The 15,842-nt window shown below is 42.0% G+C and overlaps 1 long non-coding RNA gene across 2 annotated transcripts; it reads left to right on the forward strand.

The window, feature by feature from the left end:
* The first annotated feature begins 3 nt into the window (after nt 1-3).
* LOC139353141 (uncharacterized) lies at nt 4-15,507 on the forward strand. 2 transcript variants are annotated; one of them, XR_011604295.1, is made up of 19 exons: nt 1,959-2,315; nt 2,386-2,501; nt 2,620-2,717; nt 2,794-3,002; nt 3,237-3,559; nt 3,615-3,682; nt 3,736-6,089; nt 6,160-6,275; nt 6,394-6,491; nt 6,568-6,776; nt 7,011-7,333; nt 7,389-7,456; nt 7,510-9,837; nt 9,908-10,239; nt 10,316-10,532; nt 10,767-11,089; nt 11,145-11,740; nt 15,012-15,168; nt 15,248-15,498. It is a non-coding gene; the product is annotated as an uncharacterized lncRNA (long non-coding RNA). The 2 variants fall into 2 exon arrangements; XR_011604294.1 differs by having other exon boundaries at nt 4-2,315; nt 11,145-15,168; nt 15,248-15,507.
* The last annotated feature ends 335 nt before the right edge of the window (nt 15,508-15,842 follow it).

Raw genomic sequence — 15,842 nt, forward strand, 5'->3', positions numbered from 1 at the left:
CAGTACTCACATCGACGAAACCGCGAGCTAACCATAGGAGTGAGCGAGAGGCAAACAGGCGGCTAAAGCTTTTCGTCGGGCCTTTTTTTCAGCGCGGTACTCAGATGAGCTAAGGAAATACCAGAAAAAATACCAGATATAGCGAGTGAATTTCGATGAACGCTGTTAGCCGCGGCCCATATAATAAGAAATTTAATCTTTGGGGGTGTTAGTGCAGAAGCGGTGGGGAATTTAAAAATAAAAATGGAAGAAAAACGGCTAAAAGAGGTCAGTGCAGATGAAAAAGGACGCCTAATCCAAGCTGTTGCCACTTATTGTGAGACTTGACCGACAGGAAGCAATACCACAACGGGTCAAATCCGCAGAATAGTTGAAGCGCTGGAGGAGATCCCTTAAGAACCCCAGTGGGACGGAACATGAGACATCGTTCGATCTCCGACGAGCTCTCCATTGAGGACTCCACCTCCACCAGCTACTTGACAGCTAAAGCGGAGATGAAGAACGCGCCGGCTTCTATAGAGAGGAGAAATTATGGTCGCCCGCTAAGGGACAGCTGGAGGAGCCATCACCAGCCATTATTGACCAGCCTATTGGGACTTGGAGTTGTACTAGAGATGGCGCGGGAAAGGTAGCGAAGCATCCGTGGGACGAAAAGGAAGCCTTAAACTGTTAATTTACATAAATAAGAACATTTATTTTTATTTTCATTTCTTTGCGCACCAGCAGACTCTTCTTTTTTAAATTGCTCCAATTGATTTGTTTTCCGTTTGGCAACAAGCCCAGCTGCTTGACAATATGACCATGCCACATGCATTGCGGGTGAACTTTGAACACTTCGGTCTCACTACAAAGAATACGATTTTTCGACTAGTGAAACTCTTAGCCGATCTGAGTACTAGTCTTTAATTCCTAGCTGGGTTTGCAGACAAACGGAAAACAAATCAATTCGAACAATTTAAAAAGCAAGAGGTTTGTTGAAAAACGGAAAACAAATTAATTCGAACAATTTATAAAACAAGAGTTTGCTGGTGCACACTGAAATTAAAATACCGGCGGTAGACAGATTTAAGAGTTATGGCCGTTAGAGTGGGCGTGGCAAATTTTTTTTGGATCAATCGAGAGGTACATTACATTTCAGTAAAAATTTTTTTTTTGGCATGAAAATTGTGGGCGTCACAGGTTTGTGCGGTTTGTGGGCGTCAAAGTGGGCGTGGCAAACTTTTTTTTTAGGTTAATCGATAGGTATTGATGAGAGCAATACATTTCAGTTAAAATTTTTATTCTAGCATCAAAAATGTAGGAGCCACAGTTTTGGGCGACTTGTGGGCGTGGCACTCTGCTGAAACAAACTTGCGCTGCGTAAAAGGCTCAGGAATCTGCACGCCAAATCTCAATAGCCTAGCTCTTATAGTTTCCGAGATCTTCATTCGTACAGACCGACGGACAGAGGGACATGGCTAGATCGACTCGGCTAGTGATCCTGATCAGTAATATATATACTTTATGGGGTCGGAACCGCTTCCTTCTGCCTGTTACATACTTTCCGACGAATCTAGTATACCCTTTTACTCTACGAGGAACGGGTATAATAAATGGATTGTTCAACGAATGTTTTTAATTATGTAAATTCGTAGTTAAAAGCTTCCTTCTCGTCCCACGGATGCCTCGCCATCTTTTCCGCGCCATCTTCAGTCCTGCTCCGAATCCCAATAGTCAAATTGGACCTAGAGGAAGTTGGAGCCGGATTGGGAACGAGGTGGTTCCGTCTCATGGCACCGATAGTTGTCCCTTAACGGGCGCACCTTTTTCCTCCTCCCTATAGAAGCAAACGCGTCTTCCATTACCGCTTAAGCTGCCAAGTAGCTGGTGGAGGTGGAGTCCTGTGGTTCCAAAAGAGAAAGCTCGTCGGAAATCGTTCTGGTGGTTCTGCTAAAAAGATACTTCTATTATTACATCGTAACCAAATTCCTTTGGCCAGAAATTACTTTCTCTGCGATGACAGTATGTCAATGTTGGAGCGAAGTCCCTCCCTTCCCACTGGGATTCTCTAGTGCATCTGCTCCAGTTGTGGTAATGCTTCCAGTCGGTGAAGTCCCACATTAATAGGCAACAGCTTGTATTACGAACACCGCCAAATATTAAATTTTTGACCGCGGCAAACGGTGTTTATCGAAATTCACTTGCTAAACCTGGTATTTTTCTGGTATTTTCTTAACTCATCTGAGTAGCGCGCTGAAAAACAGAACCGACGAAAAGCCTTAGCCGCGTACTAGCCTCTCGCTCACTCTTATGGTTACCTAGCGGTTTTCGACGATGTGAGTACTAGGCCTTAGCTATTCTTCTAGCTAAGATTTCTAACAAATGTCATATTCCGATTCCCACCAGCTACCATCCGCCTTCTTCGAAACATCTGTTTCACACGGACGGACCCAGGCTATCTTGTGCATTATACACCCTAGATAGAACAACATTGAAACCAATAAAATACTAACTTTTGTCAGGCAAGTTGTGCTCGCACCGCCGACACAAGAAACGAAAGAGCAACCCTTTTACTAGTCGTAAAATCATATTCTTTGTACTGTTACTAAAGTTTTCAAAGTTTTTCCCCAATGCATGTAGATGGTATTACTGTAGAGATGCTGGACTCTTGACAAAATAGAAACAAATCAATTGAAGCAAACAAAATTGAAATGTTCAACGGATATGTTTATTTATATGTAAGTTAAAAAGTTAAAACTTCATTCTCGACCAAAAGAAGCTTCGTTATCTCTTATGAACCTTTTTTTCATATAGGCGAAAAAGGGCAGACCGTCTAGTCAGTTCTCAGGAAGTGGTTTTTTTCCTCGATGCCCACAGGTTTTACCATGTTACCAAAAAAACGCAAGTAAAAAAGTGGAAACGGACATTGGCTGACCTACCTCACGCACCCTCCCTTCCTGAGATCCGGATCCATTGGTATCTTCCAGAACTCCCTGCCATGGTTGGTAGTTGGCTCAATACAGGTCAGTGTTTTCTCTATTTCCTCCCACCTTAAGCTCATCATCAATTTATATTCGCGTTATAGTTCATTTAAAAATAACTTATGCCTATTACATCTAAATGTAAATAGGATCACACAGGTCACCTTGGGCCTCCCACATATAATAGAAATTTATTATTCCTAATTCGATGATTTTTGTTCAATTTGTATATTTTTATATATTTCTTGTTTTGTTTTATTTTTAATTTGATTTTAGGGGTTTTACCTGTAAGGGCGCGTGTACCAGTAATGTATCTGGGTTTCGGATAGCCTAGACCAGCACCTATGAATGCTTAGCAACAATGTTTTTGCGGATGCTTAGCAACATGTCTCTTAAGAACATCTGGGAGAAACAAGGCAGCGCGCTGCGTTCCTAGTAGGTCCGGAAAAACTGTGGCTGTGTGTTGCTAGGAGAGACTGATCGAGAACAAGGAGAGAAAAGATTTTCGCGCCTCTCTGTGGGCAAACGGCGGAGTAGTGGAATCGCGGTCCGCTGGCGTCAGCCGCTCATAGCAAGTGAGACTCTGAGTGTAATTTCAAGTGGGTGAAAGTGGAAAAGTTGTGGTTCTTCAATGCTAATTTGCACCTTTTGCAGCTTAGATATTTCAAACTTAATCCCGTGAGGAGTGATTCAAGCCCCGTGCAACAGCAGTGGCTCAAAAAGTGAGTCAGGCATTTCCTCCCAGTTTGGGTTTAACTTTGACTTTTTGGCGCAGCAGCAAGCGACAGCGACGCGGAAGAGCGATCTCGGAGCACTGCGACGAGTATTTCCAAAGAGGGTAGCACCACGACGGCGGCAGGCCTGGATTGTGACAACCACACCCAAGAGTTGGCGCAAGCAAACCACGGCGCTTCTAAGCGCCAATCCACCAAAGAGAATTGCACATGCGCATTTCTTTGTTTAACGCCAAGCGACTTTTGGATCAGCCGGCAGCGGCAAGGCCGTATCGAGGTTTTCCCTCAAACTTAAATTAAAAATGGAAGAAAAACACCAAAAACGGCTAAAGGAGGTCAGTGCAGATGAAAAAGGACGCCTAATCCAAGCTGTTGCCACTTATTGTGAGACTTGACCGACAGGAAGCAATACCACAACGGGTCAAATCCGCAGAATAGTTGAAGCGCTGGAGGAGATCCCTTAAGAACCCCAGTGGGACGGAACATGAGACATCGTTCGATCTCCGACGAGCTCTCCATTGAGGACTCCACCTCCACCAGCTACTTGACAGCTAAAGCGGAGATGAAGAACGCGCCGGCTTCTATAGAGAGGAGAAATTATGGTCGCCCGCTAAGGGACAGCTGGAGGAGCCATCACCAGCCATTATTGGCCAGCCTATTGGGACTTGGAGTTGGACTAGAGATGGCGCGGGAAAGATAGCGAAGCATCCGTGGGACGAAAAGGAAGCCTTAAACTGTTAATTTACATAAATAAGAACATTTATTTTTATTTTCATTTCTTTGCGCACCAGCAGACTCTTCTTTTTTAAATTGCTCCAATTGATTTGTTTTCCGTTTGGCAACAAGCCCAGCTGCTTGACAATATGACCATGCCACATGCATTGCGGGTGAACTTTGAACACTTCGGTCTCACTACAAAGAATACGATTTTTCGACTAGTAAAACTCTTAGCCGATCTGAGTACTAGTCTTTAATTCCTAGCTGGGTTTGCAGACAAACGGAAAACAAATCAATTCGAACAATTTAAAAAGCAAGAGGTTTGTTGAAAAACGGAAAACAAATTAATTCGAACAATTTATAAAACAAGAGTTTGCTGGTGCACACTGAAATTAAAATACCGGCGGTAGACAGATTTAAGAGTTATGGGCGTTAGAGTGGGCGTGGCAAATTTTTTTTGGATCAATCGAGAGGTACATTACATTTCAGTAAAAATTTTTTTTTTGGCATGAAAATTGTGGGCGTCACAGGTTTGTGCGGTTTGTGGGCGTCAAAGTGGGCGTGGCAAACTTTTTTTTTAGGTTAATCGATAGGTATTGATGAGAGCAATACATTTCAGTTAAAATTTTTATTCTAGCATCAAAAATGTAGGAGCCACAGTTTTGGGCGACTTGTGGGCGTTAGAGTGGGCGTGGCACTCTGCTGAAACAAACTTGCGCTGCGTAAAAGGCTCAGGAATCTGCACGCCAAATCTCAATAGCCTAGCTCTTATAGTTTCCGAGATCTTCATTCGTACAGACCGACGGACAGAGGGACATGGCTAGATCGACTCGGCTAGTGATCCTGATCAGTAATATATATACTTTATGGGGTCGGAACCGCTTCCTTCTGCCTGTTACATACTTTCCGACGAATCTAGTATACCCTTTTACTCTACGAGGAACGGGTATAATAAATGGATTGTTCAACGAATGTTTTTAATTATGTAAATTCGTAGTTAAAAGCTTCCTTCTCGTCCCACGGATGCCTCGCCATCTTTTCCGCGCCATCTTCAGTCCTGCTCCGAATCCCAATAGTCAAATTGGACCTAGAGGAAGTTGGAGCCGGATTGGGAACGAGGTGGTTCCGTCTCATGGCACCGATAGTTGTCCCTTAACGGGCGCACCTTTTTCCTCCTCCCTATAGAAGCAAACGCGTCTTCCATTACCGCTTAAGCTGCCAAGTAGCTGGTGGAGGTGGAGTCCTGTGGTTCCAAAAGAGAAAGCTCGTCGGAAATCGTTCTGGTGGTTCTGCTAAAAAGATATTTCTATTATTACATCGTAACCAAATTCTTTTGGCCAGAAATTACTTTCTCTGCGATGACAGTATGTCAATGTTGGAGCGAAGTCCCTCCCTTCCCACTGGGATTCTCTAGTGCATCTGCTCCAGTTGTGGTAATGCTTCCAGTCGGTGAAGTCCCACATTAATAGGCAACAGCTTGTATTACGAACACCGCCAAATATTAAATTTTTGACCGCGGCAAACGGTGTTTATCGAAATTCACTTGCTAAACCTGGTATTTTTCTGGTATTTTCTTAACTCATCTGAGTAGCGCGCTGAAAAACAGAACCGACGAAAAGCCTTAGCCGCGTACTAGCCTCTCGCTCACTCTTATGGTTACCTAGCGGTTTTCGACGATGTGAGTACTAGGCCTTAGCTATTCTTCTAGCTAAGATTTCTAACAAATGTCATATTCCGATTCCCACCAGCTACCATCCGCCTTCTTCGAAACATCTGTTTCACACGGACGGACCCAGGCTATCTTGTGCATTATACACCCTAGATAGAACAACATTGAAACCAATAAAATACTAACTTTTGTCAGGCAAGTTGTGCTCGCACCGCCGACACAAGAAACGAAAGAGCAACCCTTTTACTAGTCGTAAAATCATATTCTTTGTACTGTTACTAAAGTTTTCAAAGTTTTTCCCCAATGCATGTAGATGGTATTACTGTAGAGATGCTGGACTCTTGACAAAATAGAAACAAATCAATTGAAGCAAACAAAATTGAAATGTTCAACGGATATGTTTATTTATATGTAAGTTAAAAAGTTAAAACTTCATTCTCGACCAAAAGAAGCTTCGTTATCTCTTATGAACCTTTTTTTCATATAGGCGAAAAAGGGCAGACCGTCTAGTCAGTTCTCAGGAAGTGGTTTTTTTCCTCGATGCCCACAGGTTTTACCATGTTACCAAAAAAACGCAAGTAAAAAAGTGGAAACGGACATTGGCTGACCTACCTCACGCACCCTCCCTTCCTGAGATCCGGATCCATTGGTATCTTCCAGAACTCCCTGCCATGGTTGGTAGTTGGCTCAATACAGGTCAGTGTTTTCTCTATTTCCTCCCACCTTAAGCTCATCATCAATTTATATTCGCGTTATAGTTCATTTAAAAATAACTTATGCCTATTACATCTAAATGTAAATAGGATCACACAGGTCACCTTGGGCCTCCCACATATAATAGAAATTTATTATTCCTAATTCGATGATTTTTGTTCAATTTGTATATTTTTATATATTTCTTGTTTTGTTTTATTTTTAATTTGATTTTAGGGGTTTTACCTGTAAGGGCGCGTGTACCAGTAATGTATCTGGGTTTCGGATAGCCTAGACCAGCACCTATGAATGCTTAGCAACAATGTTTTTGCGGATGCTTAGCAACATGTCTCTTAAGAACATCTGGGAGAAACAAGGCAGCGCGCTGCGTTCCTAGTAGGTCCGGAAAAACTGTGGCTGTGTGTTGCTAGGAGAGACTGATCGAGAACAAGGAGAGAAAAGATTTTCGCGCCTCTCTGTGGGCAAACGGCGGAGTAGTGGAATCGCGGTCCGCTGGCGTCAGCCGCTCATAGCAAGTGAGACTCTGAGTGTAATTTCAAGTGGGTGAAAGTGGAAAAGTTGTGGTTCTTCAATGCTAATTTGCACCTTTTGCAGCTTAGATATTTCAAACTTAATCCCGTGAGGAGTGATTCAAGCCCCGTGCAACAGCAGTGGCTCAAAAAGTGAGTCAGGCATTTCCTCCCAGTTTGGGTTTAACTTTGACTTTTTGGCGCAGCAGCAAGCGACAGCGACGCGGAAGAGCGATCTCGGAGCACTGCGACGAGTATTTCCAAAGAGGGTAGCACCACGACGGCGGCAGGCCTGGATTGTGACAACCACACCCAAGAGTTGGCGCAAGCAAACCACGGCGCTTCTAAGCGCCAATCCACCAAAGAGAATTGCACATGCGCATTTCTTTGTTTAACGCCAAGCGACTTTTGGATCAGCCGGCAGCGGCAAGGCCGTATCGAGGTTTTCCCTCAAACTTAAATTAAAAATGGAAGAAAAACACCAAAAACGGCTAAAGGAGGTCAGTGCAGATGAAAAAGGACGCCTAATCCAAGCTGTTGCCACTTATTGTGAGACTTGACCGACAGGAAGCAATACCACAACGGGTCAAATCCGCAGAATAGTTGAAGCGCTGGAGGAGATCCCTTAAGAACCCCAGTGGGACGGAACATGAGACATCGTTCGATCTCCGACGAGCTCTCCATTGAGGACTCCACCTCCACCAGCTACTTGACAGCTAAAGCGGAGATGAAGAACGCGCCGGCTTCTATAGAGAGGAGAAATTATGGTCGCCCGCTAAGGGACAGCTGGAGGAGCCATCACCAGCCATTATTGGCCAGCCTATTGGGACTTGGAGTTGGACTAGAGATGGCGCGGGAAAGATAGCGAAGCATCCGTGGGACGAAAAGGAAGCCTTAAACTGTTAATTTACATAAATAAGAACATTTATTTTTATTTTCATTTCTTTGCGCACCAGCAGACTCTTCTTTTTTAAATTGCTCCAATTGATTTGTTCTCCGTTTGGCAATAAGCCCAGCTGCTTGACAATATGACCATGCCACATGCATTGCGGGTGAACTTTGAACACTTCGGTCTCACTACAAAGAATACGATTTTTCGACTAGTGAAACTCTTAGCCGATCTGAGTACTAGGCTTTAATGCCTAGCTGGGTTTGCAGACAAACGGAAAACAAATCAATTCGAACAATTTAAAAAGCAAGAGGTTTGTTGAAAAACGGAAAACAAGTCAATTTGAACAATTTATAAAACAAGAGTTTGCTGGTGCACACTGAAATTAAAATACCGGCGGTAGACAGATTTAAGAGTTATGGGCGTTAGAGTGGGCGTGGCAAATTTTTTTGGATCAATCGATAGGTACATTACATTTCAGTTAAAATTTTTTTTTTGGCATGAAAATTGTGGGCGTCATAGGTTTGTGCGGTTTGTGTGCGTTAAAGTGGGCGTGGCAAACTTTTTTTTTAGGTTAATCGATAGGTATTGATGAGAGCAATACATTTCAGTTAAAATTTGTATTCTAGCATCAAAAATGTAGGAGCCACAGTTTTGGGCGACTTGTGGGCGTTAGAGTGGGCGTGGCACTCTGCTGAATCTAACTTGCGCTGCGTAAGAAGCTTAGGAATCTGCACGCCATATTTCAATAGCCTAGCTCTTATAGTTTCCGAGATCTTCATTCGTACAGACCTACGGACAGACGGACATGGCTAGATCGACTCGGCTAGTGATCCTGATCAGTAATATATATACTTTATGGGGTCGGAACCGCTTCCTTCTGCCTGTTACATACTTTCCGACGAATCTAGTATACCCTTTTACTCTACGAGTAACGGGTATAATAAATGTATTGTTCAACGAATGTTTTTAATTATGTAAATTCGTAGTTAAAAGCTTCCTTCTCGTCCCACGGATGCCTCGCCATCTTTTCCGCGCCATCTTCAGTCCTGCTCCGAATCCCAATAGTCAAATTGGACCTAGAGGAAGTTGGAGCCGGATTGGGAACGAGGTGGTTCCGTCTCATGGCACCGATAGTTGTCCCTTAACGGGCGCACCTTTTTCCTCCTCCCTATAGAAGCAAACGCGTCTTCCATTACCGCTTAAGCTGCCAAGTAGCTGGTGGAGGTGGAGTCCTGTGGTTCCAAAAGAGAAAGCTCGTCGGAAATCGTTCTGGTGGTTCTGCTAAAAAGATACTTCTATTAGTACATCGTAACCAAATTCTTTTGGCCAGAAATTACTTTCTCTGCGATGACAGTATGTCAATGTTGGAGCGAAGTCCCTCCCTTCCCACTGGGATTCTCTAGTGCATCTGCTCCAGTTGTGGTAATGCTTCCAGTCGGTGAAGTCCCACATTAATAGGCAACAGCTTGTATTACGAACACCGCCAAATATTAAATTTTGGACCGCGGCAAACGGTGTTTATCGAAATTCACTTGCTAAACCTGGTATTTTTCTGGTATTTTCTTAACTCATCTGACGAAAAGCGTTAGCCGCGTACTAGCCTTTCGCTCACTCTTATGGTTACTTAGCGGTTTTCGACGATGTGAGTACTAGGCCTTAGCTATTCTTCTAGCTAAGATTTCCAACAAATGTCATATTCCGATTCCCACCAGCTACCATCCGCCTTCTTCGAAACATCTGTTTCACACGGACGGACCCAGGCTATCTTGTGCATCATACACCCTAGATAGAACAACATTGAAGCCAATAAAATACTAACTTTTGTCAGGCAAGTTGTGCTCGCACCGCCGACACAAGAAACGAAAGAGCAACCCTTTTACTAGTCGTAAAATCATATTCTTTGTACTGTTACTAAAGTTTTCAAAGTTTTTCCCCAATGCATGTAGATGGTATTGCTGTAGAGATGCTGGACTCTTGACAAAATAGAAACAAATCAATTGAAGCAAACAAAATTGAAATGTTCAACGGATATGTTTATTTATATGTAAGTTAAAAAGTTAAAACTTCATTCTTGACCAAAAGAAGCTTCGTCATCTCTTATGAACCCTTTTTTCATATAGGCGAAAAAGGGCAGACCGTCTAGTCAGTTCTCAGGAAGTGGTTTTTTTCCTCGATGCCCACAGGTTTTACCATGTTATTAAAAAAACGCAAGTAAAAACAAAACAAAAAATGGAAACGGACATTAGCTGACCTAACTCACGCACCCTCCCTTCCTGATCCGGATCCATTGCTATCTTCCAGAACTCCCTGCCATGGGCGGTAGTTGGCTCAATACAGGTCAGTGTTTTCTCTGTTTCCTCCCACCTTAAGCTCATCAGCAATTTATATTCATGTTATAATTCATTTAAAAATAACTTATGCCTATTACATCTAAATGTAAATAGGATCACACAGGTCACCTTGGGCCTCCCACATATAATAGAAATTTATTATTCCTAATTCGATGATTTTTGTTCAATTTGTATATTTTTATATATTTCTTGTTTTGTTTTATTTTTAATTTGATTTTAGGGGTTTTACCTGTAAGGGCGCGTGTACCAGTAATGTATCTGGGTTTCGGATAGCCTAGACCAGCACCTATGAATGCTTAGCAACAATGTTTTTGCGGATGCTTAGCAACATGTCTCTTAAGAACATCTGGGAGAAACAAGGCAGCGCGCTGCGCTCCTAGTAGGTCCGGAAAAACTGTGGCTGTGTGTTGCTAGGAGAGACTGATCGAGAACAAGGAGAGAAAAGATTTTCGCGCCTCTCTGTGGGCAAACGGCGGAGTAGTGGAATCGCGGTCCGCTGCCGTCAGCCGCTCATAGCAAGTGAAACTCTGAGTGTAATTTCAAGTGGGTGAAAGTGGAAAAGTTGTGGTTCTTCAATGCTAATTTGCACCTTTTGCAGCTTAGATATTTCAAACTTAATCCCGTGAGGAGTGATTCAAGCCTCGTGCAATAGCAGTGGCTCAAAAAGTGAGTCAGGCATTTCCTACCAGTTTGGGTTTAACTTTGACTTTGTGGCGCAGCAGCAAGCGACAGCGACGCGGAAGAGCGATCTCGGAGCACTGCGACGAGTATTTCCAAAGAGGGTAGCACCCGCCGCCGTCGTGGTGCATTGTGGCAACCACACCCAAGAGTTGGCGCAAGCAAACCACGGCGCTTCTAAGCGCCAATCCACCAAAGAGAATTGCACATGCGCATTTGTTTGTTTAACGCCAAGCGACTTTTGGATCAGCCGGCAGCGGCAAGGCCGTATCGAGGTTTTCCCTCAAACGCGGCGTTCCACAGAGCAGCACACTTTGTTTTTCCTTAATGTGATCAAAACTCTGAAATCCACCAATTAATATTGGTAATTAATAGAAAAGAACAGTCGGTCATGTAGACGAACAAAACAAACATAAAAATCAAGTAACAACAAAAATTATGCGCGAGGCTTGTTAGCCTTGTTAGCGGCAGCCTCTTTGGAAGCGCTTTCATCGGAGGATGCGGCAACAACTTTACGTAAGTTAAACTTTCATTTAATTTAAACACCTAAACGCGAACGGCGAAATATTCGAAAAAACTCCCCCGCAGGGCAAACTAGAGCGCACCGTCGCAAAGAAACGCGAGAAATAAATGAAAAGAAGATAAGAACGTAGTCGCCCGCTAGCATCCCTCCCTTTCCCCCTTACCGCCACTTGGGCGCACAAGCAGCGGCGTCAGAGCTCGCTAGTAGTCGCGCATGCGCGCCTGGTATCACATCCCGGCCGTTGGCGAGGGATTTTTATGTTGTAGTTTTGGTTCTATCAGATCCACAAATGGTTTTGTAGTTTTGATTTAATTTGCTTTTATATATTCTGCGTGTAGTTTCTTTTGGCAGCGCTGACTGCAGTCGCTGCGCGACAAATTTTCGAGTTTACGATTTGCGAATGCAATCCAGGGCTCAATTAAAGTTTTAAGATATTGTTTAATTAAATGTTATATTGTATTTTTTTTATTTAACGTCCTGTTTCTATTCTAATGATTCTATGTTTAATGTATCATTTTTAGAGTTAGGAAATAAATTATAATGATTTTCTAAGAGATTTGTAGTTGAACTCGGGCCGGGGCAGCACCGGTAGGGATGTGAAAGGGGCCGTGGGAAGAGGTCTTCCCCAGGAAGTAACGGCCACACGTAGGGGGGCATTGACCACAACAACATCAGTGGTCAGGTTTGAATGTGTGTGTGCATGCCAGATGTCAGTTCGTAGTTTCGTTTTTCTCCGGTTGTAGTTTGTGCCGTACAGTGCATGTCTATGTGTATCTGTGTGTCCAATTTTGTCGCAGCACGCTAATTTTAAGATAAACCATCCCCTCAAGCCGACGACCGCAGCCGAAACAAGAGCGTGCGTTGCATCGAGAGTTTTCCAGCTGCCACTCTGAACGTTGTTCGTTACATACCTCATTTCGATTCAGCGTTCTTGGCCTGCCTAATCGGAGCTTCAACCAGCGCTCAAGAGCTGAGGTGAGACCTAAGTATAAATGGTAATTTGATTATGGTATATAAATATAGATACAGCCATGATCATATAAATAGCACAGAAAGTACGCTTTCTCTATTTGTTTTTATTGTGCAGACAACATATTATTTAATGGACAAACTTGTTTCTAAAACATTTTTCATAATAAAAATAACATTTTATAGCAGTTGGCGCCATGATTCTGAAGAAAATTCAATTTTTAGGCCCATATTAGCACACATTGAATTTAAGAAAGTGTTCAGATTCTTGTAAAGACTCTTATTTATGAAAAGTATGTTCAAATGTGACTTGCCACACAGCTTCGAGCCATGTCTCCGGGTAGTTCAAGGTCACCATCCCAGCTTAAATCAGTTTTAAAGCTTTAAAGGTACAGTAACATCTACTTTGGGCTCAAGATCCTTGAAAATTATTTTTTGAAGTCCCACGGGATTTCACTTGTTCCTTATACTCATTTGTCGTATGGCCTGTCACGTGCCGGTGACACGTCCCACGTGAAATCACTTTGGGGCCGTCCATAAACCACGTGGACAAATTTTAAGCACTTTTTAACCCCCCCTCCCCCCTCGTGGACAATTGTGGATTTTTAACTAACCCCCCCCCCCACCCCCCCTCCCATTTTGTCCACGTGGACTTTTTCATTGAAAATTTTTTTTTTCTTATTAAAAATTATATCTAGATATTTTTAAAAATGGTAAATAAATAGAAGTTTAATAGTAAATTTAAAAGTGGAATAAATAACATAAAGGTTAAAATTAAATTTGTACTATGTCCACGTGGACATTTACCTCGACCCCCTCTTCCCCCCCTCGCGGAAAATCGTGGACTTTTGACGAGCCCCGCCCTTCCCCCAAAACTGTCCACGTGGTTTATGGACGGCACCTTTTGAAATTCAGAAAATTTCCAATGAGTTTTCACTTATGAAAATATTGAATTTAAAATACATCGATTTTTATTTACTTTTAAATTCATTTTAATTAAATCGTATTATTTAGGTTTTCTGTTAAGGGTAAGTCTACCTCTGTTGGTAAGTCTAGTTTTATGTTAAGTTAATTTGCTTTTTACATTGGTCACCGCCTTCCTTAAACATTTATCCGGCTCCTCCGAGTCCTGATAAAATGTGTGGGCATATGTCTAAAAAATGCGTTTTATTTGTTTATTTGTATATTTACCTTTTAGAGCTGTGTATAACCCTTTGCGTGATTTTTATTGGCACAAAACATTTCATCATCCCCTTTCGGCTAACGGAACCCATTGAACACCTTAAAAATTTACGTACACTTAACTAAGATCAATGCACAATATAACACTTACCTGACTTTATTATTTTCACTTTACACTGATGCGCACAGTTTAAGTGTATGCTTACCTTTCAATCACTCAAACAGAATGCACCAAGTCTTCCTCTCACCCCTTTAGTTGATTTCTTTTGATTTCTCTTCGCTGTTGGCGCGTGCCACTGTACCTATACCCTTTTTAAAGCGAAAAATATCCGACTGTGTTTTTACTTCTTGAGTAAACAAGAAAGGAAGTTAACTTCGGCAAGCCGAAGCTTGTATACCCTTGCAGTTATATTTATTAAATTTAAAATTCAAAAAATGATATTCCCAATAGTATATATGTCAGAAAACACGGAAGCTATAATTTGTTTCATATTATTTTCCAACCAATTTTCCGATCGTTCCTATGGCAGCTATATTAAATGGTCGTCCGATTTTGATAAAATTAAATTCGAAATTCAAAACTAACTAAAAAATGTTATTTCCAAGCGTAGGAGGTTATATGTTAAAAAACACCGAAGCTATAATAACTGTGTTAACTCAAAAAACAGATGGAACAAACTAAAACGATTAGGTATTGGAAAATCTAAGCAACAGACAGAGTCTGAGGTGGATGTCGAATTAATAAACAAAAAGTTTTTGGAAATAAATGTACCTGAAGCAACTTGCAATCCGTACCTGAATACTCAACCCCTCTGTCATAATAGTTTTAGCTTTATATATATAAACCAAAGTGATGTCCTAGCTAGTATTCTGCATGTCAAGTCCGATGCTGTTGGTCTCGATAATATGAGTCCAAAATTTGTTAAGCTTTTGCTCCCCTTAATGTTGCCCCATGTTACACATGTTTTTAACACGGCTATAACAACATCTTCATTTCCGACAATATGGAAAAACGCCAAAATTTTTCCAATTCCTAAGCTAAACAATGACTATAGACCTATTTCAATATTACCTTTTCTATCAAAAGTCTTTGAAAACCTTATGTCCTCACAGATTCAACTATACTTAGCTAATAATTCTCTACTTGATGAAAAACAATCTGGATTCTGTAAGAAAAGGAGTTGTATTACTGCAATCACTAATATTGTTGAGGATATAAGACAAGAACTGGACAGTAACTGCGTAACGTTTTTGACGCTCCATGACCACAGTAAGGCTTTTGATTCTGTGAATCATAACAATCTCTGTACCAAGCTTAGGAATATGTTTAATTTCTACTTAACGAATAGGTATCAAGCAGTCGTCTGTGGGACGCAAGTTTCTTCTCTCCGGAACTTATCCAGCAGGGTGCCACAAGGATCCGTGCTACGCCCCTTATTGTTTTCTATACATATATGTCAATGATCTCCCTAGTATCCTGTCTGAGTGTGAAGTACATTTATATGCTGATGATGTCCAAATATATGTTAGTAGACCCGTAACTGAAATACATGCCTGTGTCCGTATAAGTAATAAAATGTTGTGGCTAATTGAAAAATGGGCAAGGGAAAATGGCTTGGGTATAAATCCTAAAAAATCGAAATATTAAAATCGAAAAAATCAACTACAATTTTTTAAAAATATTAATATTAAAATGTTTTGAATATTTAAATCACTTTTAAAGAACAAAATTTCTATAACTAAAATAAAATAGTTGTTTGTGCCTAACCGAAGTAGACACTTCCGGGTCACACCGCGGGACAAGGGGGTAATGAGTAGTTGTCGCTGGCACGGGGACGCTTTGCTGGCAGGACGATCGCGTCGCGGCAATGGTAACGATGGTTACTGCGTTGCCGGACCACAGGCGATGCGGATCTGCGCTGAGGTAGAGCTAACGTAGGTTAG

The sequence above is a fragment of the Drosophila suzukii genome, chromosome 3, assembly GCF_043229965.1.
Source record: "Drosophila suzukii chromosome 3, CBGP_Dsuzu_IsoJpt1.0, whole genome shotgun sequence".
Classification (NCBI taxonomy): Eukaryota; Metazoa; Arthropoda; class Insecta; order Diptera; family Drosophilidae; genus Drosophila; species Drosophila suzukii.